The following is a 14,566-nucleotide window of genomic DNA, read 5'->3' as shown; positions in this document are numbered from 1 at the left end:
TGTTTATAGGTAAGCTAAAGTAGTACCAGTTCAGACTTCATATAGTGTCACATTATCAGTAAATTACATAACTATTTAGGGTGATACGAGTAAAAAGCAGCATGTACTATTTTTACGAGCAGCCGATATGCAGATAAACCAATCAGATGTAAGCATTTAGACCAGAATAATAGCAGTACAAGTAGAAATTCTGAACACATTGATCTTTGTCACCGATACCCCTTGGGAGTAATTGGAGTCAAACTAGCTCCCCCTTCAAAACTGAAAATCTCGCACAAGTTGATCATCCACCATAGTAATTGCTAATATCAGCCGATCTTCTATCTGAACCTCTTGTGATGTCATTCACCCAAATACATACAAAGAAGAAGAAACATTTTTTTTTTTTCAATTTTTGCTGTTTCCCTCTCAGTTTGTTAGTGAGAAAAAACCTACCAGTGGATAATATCCTTAAAATTTTTTTTTACCAAAGACAAAAGAGAAGTGCTTAGAACATATGAGAACTTGTTGAAATCAGTAATCTGATTTATCTACGTTAATCATTAGTCTACACCTCCGTAAACATTTTCCTGTAATCATTAGCATTTAATTGAAGTAAGCTCCACTTTAAAATTTTACATCTTCAAGGAGCTAAGACGTTATTAAGTATCGCAGATACCCATTAATGTTAACAGATCAATGTGCCCATTTTTATTTCTTATGTTATACTACCAAACCTTTACTACCAAACAAAATCCAGTGTTTGTTGTTTATGTTGTAGGGACAACAATTCATTTATTCCACTGTGAAAGAAATCTCCCTATTTTTGGAGCCTGTTGAGAATGCGTGACAATGTTACCGACAAAATACATCTGGTGCTGTTTTGAAAAAAATTCAGATTGGAGAATTTCTGCCTCTTTGGTCAGGTTGACAGTGATACCAAAGATAACACATCATGGTACTTGAAAGAAGACATTACTGTGGTTTTTGCTGAAACGTCATGCCCTTCCACCCTCTGTCTACACCAAAGCAACAGTTGGGGTCCCACACTCAGACAAAAGCCAAAGGAAAGACTGAAAAGTGGTTAAACACACATCAGCCTGTGACTGACTGATAAAAAAAAAAAAAAAAGATTAAGAGGAATTTATTGAACCAGTCAATTCAGAACTAGTCTAAAGTACAGATTACAAAAGATAAATTCTGCTAAAATTATTTCATTCTTGTTTTATTTAAATATTTGGATTTAATGTAAAAAAATTAGTTTATTCGAAAGCAACTGAAGATTGTGCAGCACTATAGTGAAAACTGCATTTCTTGCAGTTGGATCTATTCAGTGCCCTACAAAGTTATACAAGTAGCCTTTTTTTTGGGGGGATATACTCATTGTCCTAAAATAAAAACCGTTTGAGGTAACTGGGTCAGTCTTTTAAAACTTAAATGCATCTCTTTTTCTTTAATTTGTCTTGTAAAGAACTGAAGGGATGTATTATTTTAGTTGTTGTCCTGCCCATTTTTCTTTTTGTTTTTTGCTATAATGAAAGTTGTTACAAGGTCTGAAAATGCCTCATCTTCACCAAGAAGGCAAAAAGCGTTTGAAACCCAAGAATGACTCAGGAAACATATGGCTTTTCACAGAAAGGTAGATGAAAAGATATATAAAATATGTCTGTGTCAGGAGTAAATCTGTGGGTCTTGTTTACTAAAGGAAACAAAGTCGTGCACAGTTTAAAAAAAAAGATATATATATATATATATATATATATATATATATATATATATATATATATATATATATATAATTGCTAATCTGTAGGAATTCTAGTAAACGTTCATTTCGGGAAAAACAAGTGGCGTTCAACATAATAAATGTATTTTTATATATTTTTTTATGCATGGACTTGAAAAGCTAAACGTTTAAAGAAGTCCACAATATTGCTCTACTGTGAATACTAATTTGTCAACCTGTTGTCAGATTCCACTCTGTTTTATGCAGCTTTGAGATCAATCAGCGTGGGCTGAACGTTCAACATTCATGCTATGTGGAGCGCCGCTCTGTTTTCTTAAAGAGACAGCGCGCGGGGAGGCTCCCGCTGGCTGCTGCGCGGACCGGCACCATTTGTGCATGCCTGGTCACACTAAGCAGCTCGAGCAATATTCAGACTAGCACTCACTTTAAGCTTGCAGGACATGGCCCAGTAACCTACTTTCCTCACAACATGCTTGGTAACATCGGAGACGAGGCTGTGTGTCATCAGTTAACCAACCTTCACCACGTCCACCGCTGAGTTTTAGCGGAGAATAAGCAAACAGCTGGGGGACATCAATGCTAAAGCAAAAAAAAAAAAAAAAAAAAACACACAAAAAAGCAATAAAAAAGCTAAAATAATAATAATAAAAAACATGATTGGTTTCTGAAAAAGAAACTTTCCATAAACCTCTCTCACTACTGATTTAGGGGGGGGGGGGGAAGGACTTTAAAGAGTGATACATTGTGATAGACTTTCTTAAGCTTTCATTATATTTTCATTATTGACGTCACAGAGCATATCCGTATGCGTCAAATCCTGTCTCGGTGAGTACATTAGGTGAGAAGCTACCCCCCACAGGGATTCTCAGTGTGTTTGTAGGATTAAATTCCAACCCTCACAAGAAGTACCCAGGTTAACATACTGTACTTTTGCAGCAAACAGCCGCCTGTACTTGGCAGGGGCTGGTTACTGTTATAAAGGGATACAAAGGTTTTGAAAAATTCTGCTTCAAACCTGCTTTAAAGCGTTCTCTGGTTCTATAATCAGAGAAGTGCAATTCTTCAGAGACCTCCACACTGCAGGTCACCTTGCTGATAGAAGAACGTTACCTTACTTGACATTAAAAAGAACTACAGCTGGTTGTAAATATTTTTGGAAACTTAATAAAAAATAAAATCATGGCATGGAAACCAAAGCAAAACCATGCTTTACTTTTATCAAGCTAAGAGCAGAATGTAAAAAATATGTATTTGTAAAAAAATATATATACAAAATTTAGAAGTAGGCAACTTTATTCTATATTCCTATACAGGTAAAGAGCTGCACAATGTGTTTAGTCACAATCCTCAGCACAATGTGTGCAATACAGAAATCCTATTCAATCTCGCTTTACATGTTAATACTCAGATGGACTTTCACTTAGGGCTGGGCGATATATTGAGATTTTAAAAATATCAAGATTTTTTTAAAAAGAGATATAAGATGATACTATATTATGTATCTGGGTCTGCTCCCATCCAATGCATTCAGGGAAAGGAGGGACATTCAGCAGAACCTTCCGAGCTGATTGGGCGAAGCGACTTTATAGTGCCCGCCTACAAAAGGTTGGTTTTAGCCAATCACGGTATCAAATGAAAATATAAGCAGCAGGCGCAATGAGAAACCACAATTTACGCTGGTCAAGGCACTTCTTGCTGTTCTTCTTTTAGAGATGAAATTGTGGATTCTGACAAAACTGATTTGATAGCAGCAGCTATACGCCCGTCCTCCTGTGCTGCCGTGTTTATTTTGGTTCAGCTGTGGGCTCGGCACCTCTTGCTTTCGTCACAGCTGTATGTCCCTCCTTAAACCATAACACTGCAACGTGATTGGCTGACCCATTTTTGTCCGGTCTCAAACGATTGAGACGGGAGTGGGACAAGATGTGTTCTCGTCTGTTTGTGAACGCACAAACGCCGTGAGAATTCAGCTTGCAAGCAAGGTTATGGGAAATCGTAATGATGGAAAAGAGAGGGAAAAAAAAGAACATTGTGTTTTGATCCCAACCAATATCATCGTCATCTCACCCAACGATAATATCACAGTAGCATGTTTTCCTAAAGTCTTGCAGCCCCACCGTAGTATATGTATCATAATCGGGGGGGGGGGGGGGGGGGGGGTGAACAACCAATAAATGCAATAAATAACTGTATTATGCAATAGATAGCTGTAATATGGTTATAATTAACATAACCCTAGCCCTAACCCATCCGATGAAATATTCCTTAATTGAGGAACACTCATGCAGTGGCAGGCAGTACTACTACAACTGTTACCTGTGAGTAAACTCCATGCAGCGCTTTTACTTAACCCATGTACATTCACATTGCCCTATTTAGTAACAGGACTAAAAAAAAAAATTATGCAGGGGAGCGAAAGAGATGGCATGAGTCATGAGGCTGGCGCAAATGTTAAGCAGCATGATGTGAACAGGAACATATGGTGCCGTGAACACCCCAGTTCAGTCAGTCATGGAGCAACCCATCCCGCCCTCCTCAGCTGTCAGCATACATCCTCATCACTATTCATGTCTGCTCAGCCAATCTGGGTATGTTCAAGTAGAAATGTGGAAAAATGAAAATGGTGGCCCGTCAGAACATTCTGAGCACAAACAGGACAGGCTTTTATGTCAGTTTCTAAAAAAAACCTAAATTACCCATTTCCATAAACCTAAATCTTCTCTTTTTGAGGATCAGGAACACAAAGATTAAAAGAATATTTTTTCCCCTTTCTATTAAATCCTCGAAGATTAGGATTCCCATCATTGTTTTGTCTGCTGACAGATAAAGCAATGTGTTAATACATTTTGAACGTATCCTTTGAAGTATGGATGAGGAGAATCTTTAAACTCCTATAGTATCAGTTGGATTCAAAATTAGTATCTCTATCAATGAACCTGCAGCAAAAGAAAATGTCTTTCTACTTTGTGACATAATCTCTCTTTTTTGGGAGGGGTAGGGGGTATCAAAAAAAATGTACATTTCAGACTTCAAAGAAAACTGGAGAAACGTCTGTGGGCACACCTCTAATTTATACCAGTCACTCAATCAACCTATTAATCCATCTTTCGTTAAGTATTTTATTTAATTCCCCTCTCCGACAGGCTTGCAGCTACACCAAAATACAGCAAAAACAAATCTGCGTCAATGAAGTGCAAAATCACCGAAAAAAAAATAACAGCAATTAACAAAGCGAAGTGGACAAAAAGGTTTAAAGAAACAAATAAATATATAGCAGGCGTACTTCAATCAATCAATAGATAAATGAACCTCCAATGCAAGCTTAAAAAGTACAGTAAAAAAATTCAAACTGCAATCTAAAGGCTGTGGTAATTAGCTAGAACAAAGCACAAGAGGACCTGAAACTGTGAGCCCATTTTAAATGAACAAGAGAAGAGATGATTGGGTCAGTGTGGCTGTTTTTCATATGAATTCTGCTGCTCTTTCTTTTGTTGTTGCACTTGGTTTGGCTGCTCCCTTATCCTGAGCATTAGCTGTAATTATCTAGGCGTTACTGTTTATTACCTGGACTCTCATGAAAAATAAACTATAATTCTGATGAGGATTTTACATGGTGGAAATAAAGGAACAATTATTATTATTATTATTATTATTATTATTATTATTATTATTATTATTATTATTATTATCACTCTGTCGCCCATTACACAGACATACATCTCTTTAAATTGTTCACATTTAAAGTACCAGATGCAGTAATAAGCCTAAGTGTGGGTTTCCAGGTGGCTGTGACAACCCCTGGCCTGCTAAGCTTCATAATAGGTCTACAGCAGCCACAACACTCCAGTAACGGGGTCAGCCTTATTAAGCTCCAGCCAGCCTCAAAAACCGCCACCAATAAGCCAGAAAACAACAACAACAACAACAACACTCCGATTCATGAATGAAACGAACAACACCAACAGAAGAAGTCGCAGTTAACTACTCACTACGTTTGCCTTTAATAAATGGCCGGAAATAGCAATGAATAGCCAGCGACCTTAACAGGGATTTAATCTTTACCTGGTCTTACGACGGCGGGCAGCAGCGCATCTCCGCGCCGTTCAGTAAAATGTGTCAAATTTAAGTTTTTCCACAACGTCACGCTCTATTTCCAGCACCGCCACACCGGTGCTAAGAAGAAGAAGAAGGATATTCCATTTCCCTTGAATGAGTTTGTACTTTTCCAGCCGTCAACTAAACTCCGCGGGGTTAACGCGTAACCTACAGGTATGCTCTGTGACGTCACAGGAAGCTGGAAGACACCTACCTTATTGTGCGTGACGACTGTCGGAGCCAGAAAAGACAGCGAAAGGCAAGAAAGAGCAGACTTCCTACAATCCAAAAAAAAAAAAAAAAAAAAAAAACGAGAAAAACTTGCCCCAGAGATAAAACTGCAGAGCCTGTTTCTGGCCACACGCGCGATATTCCTCTTATGTGCGAGACCGAGCCCACCGCCGTCCAGTCCGCGCACCTGACATGTCACAGCTTCACGAGACCGACGACACGGACGAGAGCGGTGGAGCTGACCGGCACCGGGGTCCAGTCCACAGTGAGCCTACCGGAGACGGAGAGGGAGACAGACAGAGAGAGGGAGAGGGGCTGAATGAGCAGCTGCCGGTGTGCGTCCACACTCAGTCCCGCCCACTGGACTACATACTAAATAAAGTTACTGAGGCAGGGACTGACGGAGGGAGAATATGAGGATTTGCAAATAAATGAGTGGTAAATAAACAACTATATGTGATGTGCGCGCCTTTGAAAATAACCTTTGAGCAATCATTAGACATGCTTTTCATTAAAGACCTGATTTCTGTATTACAGAAAAATATATTTTTATTGGTTTGCTGTAATATTCTAGGCAAGGCAAGGCAAGGCAAATTTATTTATATAGCACATTTCAGTGCAAAGACAATGCAAATCGTAAATGTTTTGTTTTCATTATATGTAAGCAAATATGATAATTTTTATTGGGTTACTGAAACAAATTGATCTTTTTGATAATATTCTAATCTGTTGATAGATAGATAGATAGATAGATAGATAGATAGATAGATAGATAGATAGATAGATAGATAGATAGATAGATAGATAGATAGATAGATAGATAGATAGATAGATAGATAGATAGATAGATGTGCAGGTCAAATTCTGTGATCATTCAGTTTAACAGGCGCCACAGCGCCACCCTAAGGTCAATTCTGAAATTCAACTGCGATAACTTCTGAAAAATATATAGGCTACAATAACGAATAATTTAGTAATAGCCCTAATAGTCTTGCTTTATACATAAAATGTTTTAGTTAAGGAATAATGATCTTGTCCTTTACGTTTTAATCTTGTGTTTTACATTTAGTAATTTAGAGTACTATGTCAGAGCATTTTACAGTAGAATAAATAGGTCAAATTTGTTTGTCTTTTTCATTGCCTTTTACCACATTGCAAATGAAAGTACATTTCCACTGGTCAATGGTCATGTTACGCTTGAAATTTAAACAAATGATAAACGATTCCAGGACTTTACACCAGATGGATTAATGTCAAGGGTAAGTAATTTGATTGATTCTCATGTCCAAGAACAACATTTTGCTAACATTGCCAGGTAATATAAAAAGGCTGTTTACAGTTGATTAAGGGGTAATGATAAAAGTTGTGCCCCTGTTAAATCACAAATTAAGTTTTATTAACCGCTTTCTGGGAAAGCTGTGTTCAGTTTCATTTGCCACACCCAGGCCAGATTACTGTAAAATCAACAAGTCACATAAATAGAAACGTTTCTGACAACATGGAGTAGGTCATAAGATCTCAAAGGCAACATATTATCTCCTGATCTTAAAAGATGAAATCATCATTTAAAATATGCATTTTGAAAATGCATCTATTTTTTATGATCTGAAACATTTGCATGTGACAAGAAAAGAAAAAGGGAAAAAAAACAACAAAGCGAAAGCAAAAGCAATCTGTATGGAGCAAATACCTTTTACATCATTTACATGGTGTGTTAAAAATACATGCAAAAACGCATAGAATCCAAGAAACAAGCTAAAATCTATCTGTATTTAGGAAATATTCCTGCTGCTATGTGCAAATTAATATCAGCTGATTAAATATTAACTGTTGGCCTATAAAAAGGTTTCTCATTACCAAACTATTGCCTAGAATGATATGACTGATTAAACAAAGGGGTCAGCTAACTTTAAAATTTAAAGAGCCGTTTTTGCTCTTGTTTTAAATAAATACAATTTGCCTAGAGCCATGAACCCTGCATGACCTACTGTCTAAATTAAAATAAAGAACCAGTCAATCAAACCTAATCTTAGGGTTTAGAACAAATAAAAATTTAAACATTTTGCTGGAAGACAAGAATTTTCTTTAATGAAACATTTCAAATTTATGGAAAATGAAGAAAGAAAGAACATGTAGTTTGCAGCCTCATGAAAACACATGAAAACCAAACAAAAAAATAATTCCTTTTTTACGTTTATGTTGATAAATATTTCTCAGGTCTTCAACACTTTTGGCCAAAGTTATGAAGAGCCCCCGTAAAGGGCCCAGAGCTAAACACTCTTACTGTTGCAAAACATACTTATGGTAACGCTTACATGTACAAGTGAGCACTGTTGAAGCCATAATCTGTATGTGGAAAGAAAATTATTTCAACATAAACCAGCCACAGCCAGGTGTCCCTTTGTAAGATTTCTGAAAGAGGAGTCAAAAGAATAATCAGAATAGTCCCAGAAATAGGCAATACAGGTTGCCCATGAAAACAATAAGTATGGTAACCAACGTAATGGTTTCTATGCAAGTTCATTGCACAAGACTCCACTGCTGAAGAAAAAAACATTTGAGGATTGTTCACATGCCAGTGAAATACTAGGAGAACATTGCCTGGTCAAGTGAGGCGAAAGCTGAAGTTTTTAGATGTCATTAGATGTTATATGTGTAGACACAACACCCCCAAAACACAATGCAAAAAGAAGGTTTGCAGGTGGGAACATGATGATGTTAGCTGTCTCATATGGTATTTGAAGAAAGGATGTGTGGAGAAATATACTTGGACATTGTTGTTGAGATTCTGAAGATGAAATGAGTGTACATTTCAAAGATAATAGTTCCAAGGAACACCCAAGGAAACTCTTACAGTAATTGGTTTTAGAGAAAGGAAGTAAAACTGCTAGAATTTCCCAGTCAATCAGCAAACTTGTATCTATTTGAAATGCATGGACAGATTTGAAGGTCTGTGTGAGTAGAAGTTAATCCCAGTGCTTTTGAGATCTGAAGATATAGTTTGTGTGGGAGAATGGGTCAAAATCACACCTGAGCAATAAATTACACGTTAACATTAAGTCCAAAGAGTCAATTTCAGTTCAAACCGAAATGCTAAACAAATGCAAATGTTATATGGATTTTGCACTTATACACAAATCCCATGGTGTTGCATACAAGTGCTCTTTTGGATGGTAATATGGCATTGCTGAGCAGTTCTTTGAAAGTATAAGTTTTAATGTAATGTAACAGTTAAAAAAGCTTTAGCATAATTTTAAGAAAAAAACCCAAACCCTACTTTAGAGGAATTTCCAACTGCATTATATAACATTTTAGCAGCTCAGTGCGAAATAAATCACAATGGGCGTGATTCTGTGTTTCTGTCTGACAGTTTGAAGAAAACAAAACTTTAACAACTTGGTGTGTAAGAAAATAAAACCTCTCTCCCTTTATTTTGATATGTGATATTTCTCTGGTGCTTTTTTGCCAAGAACCTGTGAACATGGCATGGCTCTGATTGCTGATATGTCACACAAACTTGACGTAAGGTTAAATATGGCGGCAAACAGCCCTTTTTATGTACTATAATTTAGCAAACAGAGATTTTAGTGGTGAACCAAATGTGTTCTGAAATGTTTTGATGTGGGTTAAGAAAGCCAATAATAAGCCGTCGGACATCTGGTTGCTCTTAGTAAAGTAAGCGTTTTCTTTTTTTTCTTCTTCTTTTTTAAACGGCAAAGGTTCAAAAGACTCTGAACAAAAATAAAGTTTGACTTATTTTTATTTAAATCTTGAAACTATTTTAAAAATTGGAAAAACAAACTGTACTGCACTATCAGTATTATTCTAATCCTCAGGGGGATGGGGCGGTCATGCTGCTTAAAGATGATGTTTATGTTGAGCTGTTGTGCCTATTATAACAACAAAGACAACAAACTCCCTTTTGCGGAATAGACACACCAATGGAAAAATTTATGACAGAGCAAGAGTGAACCCAACTGATGACATAATTTACGACAGAACATAACAGAAATGTTTCTATAAAACATCTAAATTCTCTCCCCCAAATCAAAATTCTTCAACTAATTGTTTTCAGGCCCAGCATGGATCTAAATTTGCTTCCTCTTGGGAGAAAAGCCTTTCATCTCAGTCAAATTTAAATCATCCAGCACCTCTCTTTCCCCTAGCGTGTTGAGAAGATCCATGAGTCAGACAGATGGTGCAAACAATGATCTCTCCTTTCTAAATAAGAAAGTAACAACTTTTCTTCATCAGGTAGGGTGAACACATGTGTCACTTTGTATTAATTCACATTTGTGCTCCAATACAAAGGTAAATAAACGAGTCTTCAATGTTCCTAATAGCAAAGACAAAATAAGTTCATCCCCTCTGTGCTACAATTAAATTTAAATAAAACATTAACATGTTATGTATGGAAATGAAATATGCAAATGATAAAAAGCTCTGACAGATTATATTTAAACAAATTAATTTTAAAGCTTTTGAACAATGTTTGTCGTATACATTAAAATATGAATAAACAAACTTACTTTTCTCTTGTCTGGAGGACTTCAGTGGATCAGTGCTGGTCGTTGGTCAACAATGTCCGTTCATTAACCGGCTTTCAGTCACCATGCTAACCAACAGTTGCACTGACCATAAATGGTAATATGCACTCTTTTGTATTCTGCTGCATTCCAGATGCACTTGGAAGTCGGAAATTTTGACCTTGGAATTTTTGAGTTGGAAAGTTCAACCGATGTGCCCTGTCTACATGAAGGCATAGAAGAGACTCTACCTCTAGAGGAAGCTTAGGCCCTTCAGTGTTCGTACCAAAATGCTGCATATCTTCTATTAGTCTGTTGCAGAGAGTGTGATCTCTTCTGCCATCATCTGTCGGGGTAGTAGAATTAGAGTCAGTGACCTGAAAAATAAACAAATTCTGTTCCGGGGACTCTTCTAGACACTCTGGAGACAATTGTGCAAATAAGTATTCTTGAGAAAATTATAAAACATTGCGAACAACTCTGAGCATCCTGTTCATTAGATTGTTGTACAACAACTAAGGCTACGTTCTGGCTGCAGATCTAAATGCCCAATTCTGGCATTTTACAAAGTTTTGACAAAACATAGGTCTGTTTGGACAGAACCAGGACTGGTTGGGTAGGGATTTTAACAACTTCACAGAGTCCAAGTTCATTCATAACTTTAGGAAGTTGAGGGCAACTTTTAATAATCTCAACTCGACTCCAAACCCGTGATACCCATTGCAATAACTTTTATCTCTTTGCAACAGGGGTCGACCATGACACACTGCCCCCTGTTGAAACGCAATACAATGGATTGCAATGCATGAAAACCTCTTTGGCATAGCAAAGTCCTCCATGTGCAGGATTGTACATGAGTTTTGCACGCCTGTACGTTACGTCCCTCGTCTAAACGGTTCCTATACGAGCTGTTCTGAGCAGAAGTTTTGCTGCATTGATTAATAAGGTCTAAAATCTGCCTCCACTGAGCAGCGCCAAGCAGGACGCTGCCGTCTGTCTTGCTAATGCTAACTGCTATCCCCTCCAGCTGCTGCTGCCGCAAAGTTGTGTCGCTTGAAAGTGATGCCAAGGACGTGTTAAATATGCCTTGGTGGTTCAACGGAAGAGGATTAGGGTCATTAAAAAAAGTCTATTCAATTCTGACTTTATTCTCAGAATTCTGAGATTAAAGTCAGAATGACTTTAATCTTCAAATTCTGAGAATAAAGTCAAAATTTAATAGACTTTTCTTTTTTTTTTTTAATGGGCCTAATCCTCTTCCATAGGTTCCCACTGGAGTCACATTCAAAAAGATCAGATACGAATCAGATTCAGGACCACATATGGAAGTGGTTCAAATGTGACTTCAGATCAGATTTGGGCCAGATCTGAGCATTCCCACTGGTTCTAAAATGTCTGACCTGATCACCTGACTCGCAAAACATCTGATTTGGGTCACATTTGCCTGCAGTAGGAATGAGGCCAGGGTGTCTTCAGTCAGAAGCTTTTTCAGATCTGCTGTAAGACAGACCACAACAGAAAATCCATTCTGCCCATAGCCAACAGCATCAACAACAACAACTACAACAAACCTGGATTATATGAATTATATAAAATTTCCTTTGGCATTAACAAAGTATTGTTCATTGCTTGCTGTGTATACCGTGTCAACCTTGTATTTTATTGCTTATTGTTTTTTAATTATTTTTATCTTCCTTTTAGTTCTTGTGTACCTGTTCAGCACTTTGGTTTTTAAAGTGCTTTCTAAATAAATCATGAAGGTCATTTTTTTTTTATTAATTACATTTCTTGATCCAAAATTTTCTTTATCTTTATTATAAACTGTGAAAAAGGGCAAAAACATGCTTAGTTTTTCTTGCAAGAAAAGAAGCTGAGAATATTCCTCCAGCCATTGTCACGACCATTTTAGGCTAACTTGTTAAAAGAAAATCTTAATTTGCCATTCCAGTTATAGAGCTGTTTTTGTAATTGCTGTGATGCTTCCCTGACTCAACTCTCATCTGCAACAATTGAGGGCAGTATTCTGGGACAGTGACTCAGATAACGCCTTGTCTTTGATTTTGAACGAGGCCTTGTTGACCTCAGAAGGTACACATTAAGGATACTGGTTATATTCTGAAGTGTCCCAGCATGACACCACTCCCAAGGTGAAACCTAAGAAACCTTGCAGTTATTATAAAACTTCAGTCTGCAGTAGAAGAAAGGGACAACGACTGGATACCACTCCCAACATCAATTTAAACGTTTCTGCATCCACATATCCAGACTGGTAAAAACCTGAAAAATTGACACTAAGTATGGCGTCTTCATAAAAGGAGTCAGTTTCCATTATCAATTAATTATTTTTGAGTAAATACTTAATCATAACAGAAAAGGAGTCACCATAGTAGCAGCTCATGTCCCTCTTACATCTACTTTACCCTTTTGTGTAAAGGGTGCCTTTACACTGACAGATACTGACTCATACACCTTTCACTTAAAACAGCCTTAAAGATGTTTTTCTGTCTTTGACGCATAAAAGGGAACCGTAATTTTTTCAATCAGAGGTTCAAGGGTTACACAAATCCAGTTGTTCTCGCTGATCTTTTCTTTTAATATCTAAAAGTCAGTTTCCTCTTTCCTAGACAGCTAAATTTGTTTTACTGCAACATTATAAAACGTAAAAGCTTTTAAAAGCCGAACAGTGCCTTCAAAAAGAATCCATACAGTTTGAAATTTCTCTCGCATTTTGTCACTTTAGAATCGCAAACAGTTTATTTAATGTGACAAATCAACACAAGTAGTGCATATTTTCAAGTGAGAGGAAATTGAGAGATGGTTTACAAAATGTCTTGTTGAATCAATCCCGTGGCAAATCAAAATTGTCCCTGAATGGCTGTTCGGTCCAGAGTTAAGCCCAGGGTCGTCTGCCTGCTTCGTTCATTATCCAAAAATGTTACACTGGACGCTTATAAAAGGGTAATAACAGGGGATACGGCTCATTTCAGCGCAGCCACAGAGACAGCCGGAGGGGGGGGGGACCCAGGGGCAGGTGGAAGCAGCATAACCCAGGCTGAGGTTAGTAAAACCTGACCGTGGACTCGAAATGGACTAATTGTAAGGTACAGCTAATCAGTTATTCACTCAGCAAGACGTGGGGTGAAGGTTTATAATAAGCATCATCAGGGATGTAATGAGGAACAGAGAGCACAGGGACGCTCACCTGAGCTATAGTTAGAGGTAAAACCTGGGGCTATGATAAAAAAAAAAACAGTAAGGACCCTCTCTGTGAGATTCTAGCTGGATTTGCATCATGCTGTGTAATTACCTGGTCCTTTAGTTCAGTCAAAAGCCAAGCGTGTAATCCTAGAGCAGGGGTGTCAAACATATGGCCTGCGGGCCGGTACCAATTTAGTCCGGCCCGCAGGACTAAATTATGGAATATATTTTTTGTATATTCCAAAGATATTTTTTTTCCAACTGATCAAGGAATCTGAGACAGAATAGTGAACAAAGATGGATCTTTCTGTCAAAATACAAAGCAGCAGGTTTTCACAGAAATTATTACTCCCTCAGCAACAGTCTGGATATTATTTTCTTCAAAAAACAAGCAGATGGACACATCTGTGCTCAGTGTGTTGCAATAAATGGGAGGCTTTTCTCTACATAGAGAAATCTGACAGAGTCACACCACAAGATCTTGCAGGAAGATAATAATGACAGACAGAAGGGACAAAACATCAAAAACAGCACTGTTAGTTTGTTTGCAATTCATTACTCTGTCACGGACATCTGACTGACCTATTAGAAAATACATTTAGTAAACAAATCATCACATTTCTGACTAAAATATATGTACAAAATAATGTTTTTCATGAATACTTATTAATGTCTCTTAGAAGAAGTCCATGCTTTATTGTGGAGTGACAGTACCTGTACAGCATTTACATCATGTCAGAGTAAACATATGTTGCCTATTGTCTGAGCAAAATCAGTGAACGGACCACAG

General features: G+C 37.5%; 1 protein-coding gene across 2 annotated transcripts in view; it reads right to left on the bottom strand.

The window, feature by feature from the left end:
- The window catches only part of npas2 (neuronal PAS domain protein 2), a 57,037-nt gene extending 50,665 nt beyond the window's left edge, over positions 1-6,372 (bottom strand). The window contains exon 1 of one of the 2 annotated variants that reach the window (XM_036143309.1): positions 6,036-6,372. The gene's annotated coding sequence lies outside the window, so the exon portion shown is untranslated. Of the gene's footprint in view, positions 1-5,788; positions 6,005-6,035 lie in introns of those variants that run through there. The other variant, XM_036143310.1, reaches the window with a different exon arrangement.
- Positions 6,373-14,566: the final 8,194 nt, after the last annotated feature.

This window comes from Fundulus heteroclitus, chromosome 11, assembly GCF_011125445.2.
Source record: "Fundulus heteroclitus isolate FHET01 chromosome 11, MU-UCD_Fhet_4.1, whole genome shotgun sequence".
NCBI lineage: Eukaryota > Metazoa > Chordata > Actinopteri > Cyprinodontiformes > Fundulidae > Fundulus > Fundulus heteroclitus.
This window is presented reverse-complemented; position numbering and strand designations above follow the sequence as displayed.